This window comes from Schistocerca piceifrons, unplaced genomic scaffold, assembly GCF_021461385.2.
Source record: "Schistocerca piceifrons isolate TAMUIC-IGC-003096 unplaced genomic scaffold, iqSchPice1.1 HiC_scaffold_939, whole genome shotgun sequence".
NCBI lineage: Eukaryota > Metazoa > Arthropoda > Insecta > Orthoptera > Acrididae > Schistocerca > Schistocerca piceifrons.
In genome coordinates this window covers 170,588-172,500 of record NW_025729211.1, presented here as the reverse complement: position 1 = coordinate 172,500, position 1,913 = coordinate 170,588, and the positions used below count along the sequence as shown (strand labels likewise).

The following is a 1,913-nucleotide window of genomic DNA, read 5'->3' as shown; positions in this document are numbered from 1 at the left end:
CGACGATCCAAGAATTTCACCTCTAACGTCGCAATACGAATGCCCCCGCCTGTCCCTATTAATCATTACCTCGGGTTCCGAAAACCAACAAAATAGAACCGAGGTCCTATTCCATTATTCCATGCACACAGTATTCAGGCGGGCTTGCCTGCTTTAAGCACTCTAATTTGTTCAAAGTAAACGTGCCGGCCCACCGAGACACTCAATAAAGAGCACCCTGGTAGGATTTCAACGGGGTCCGCCTCGGGACGCACGAGCACGCACGGGGCGGTCGCACGCCTTCGGCTCGCCCCACCGGCAGGACGTCCCACGATACATGCCAGTTAAACACCGACGGGCGGTGAACCAACAGCGTGGGACACAAATCCAACTACGAGCTTTTTAACCGCAACAACTTTAATATACGCTATTGGAGCTGGAATTACCGCGGCTGCTGGCACCAGACTTGCCCTCCAATAGATACTCGTTAAAGGATTTAAAGTGTACTCATTCCGATTACGGGGCCTCGGATGAGTCCCGTATCGTTATTTTTCGTCACTACCTCCCCGTGCCGGGAGTGGGTAATTTGCGCGCCTGCTGCCTTCCTTGGATGTGGTAGCCGTTTCTCAGGCTCCCTCTCCGGAATCGAACCCTGATTCCCCGTTACCCGTTACAACCATGGTAGGCGCAGAACCTACCATCGACAGTTGATAAGGCAGACATTTGAAAGATGCGTCGCCGGTACGAGGACCGTGCGATCAGCCCAAAGTTATTCAGAGTCACCAAGGCAAACGGACCGGACGAGCCGACCGATTGGTTTTGATCTAATAAAAGCGTCCCTTCCATCTCTGGTCGGGACTCTGTTTGCATGTATTAGCTCTAGAATTACCACAGTTATCCAAGTAACGTGGGTACGATCTAAGGAACCATAACTGATTTAATGAGCCATTCGCGGTTTCACCTTAATGCGGCTTGTACTGAGACATGCATGGCTTAATCTTTGAGACAAGCATATGACTACTGGCAGGATCAACCAGGGAGCTGCGTCAACTAGAGCTGAGCAGCCGGCCGCCCGGGAGTGTGTCCCGGGGGCCCGCGCGAACACGCAAGCGTCCGCTCAATCATTCTGCAAACAGGAGGAGGCTGAGCTCCCCTGCACAATACACCTCGAAACCCTCTCAGGTCCCGGCGGCGCGCAGCGCCGTCCCAAGTACTTGGTCGGGTTCGAGAGAGGCGCAATCGCCCGGAGTTAGGCGAGTAGACGCTTTCGGTGCGACCACCCGTGCTCCCAACTGAGCTTGCCGCTGCCGACAGAGGCCCGGGAGCGTGCTGTCGTGGCATTGCCGGCGGGAGACAACACGCGCCACCTACGGTGACCGGCAGCTCCAACGCCAGCGCCACAGAAGGACAAAAGCCCCACTTGGGTGCCGAAGCGAACTCTCCCAGCACAGCGCACGCGCCAACACATCCGCACAGCTGCGATACAAACCACCAGCGAGAACCGCTGGGGCGACCGAGCAGCAGACGGCGTCGCGGCGCCGAGCGCCGGGCGGCAGCGCATCCTCAACGCACACAGTCCTCAATCGGACCAGCACACTGAAGATGTCCACCGCGCTTCGCACCGGGCCCGCGAGGACCTACTTTGGCCGCACGGCGCCGCGCGCAGGGTGCGCCGGCGCGCAGCTGCGACGCCTGCCGCGTCCGTCGGCCGGCGCGCCTGCCACTGGCCGCCCCCACCAGCCGGCTGTAGCGCGTGCGCCCACGCACCGCGCGGCCAGCACGCCGGGAGGCGCCCCCTCACCGGCCGGGGACGGTCCCACCCAGCCACCGCCGCGTATCGCTTCACACCCAGATGCCGTTCAGTTTCGTCGGCATGGTGGGTATCGCTGGAACAACCGGTTAGTACCTCAACCTATCGTCGCCATCACCGATTC

The 1,913-nt window shown here is 59.4% G+C and overlaps 1 non-coding gene across 1 annotated transcript in view; it reads right to left on the bottom strand.

Annotated features, from left to right (window-relative positions):
- LOC124772437 overlaps positions 1-1,019 on the bottom strand; it is a 1,909-nt gene extending 890 nt beyond the window's left edge. Inside the window, exon 1 of the ribosomal RNA XR_007014024.1 lies at positions 1-1,019. This exon is cut by the window's left edge and continues 890 nt beyond it. This is a non-coding gene — a ribosomal RNA (small subunit ribosomal RNA).
- Between the last annotated feature and the right edge of the window lie 894 nt (positions 1,020-1,913).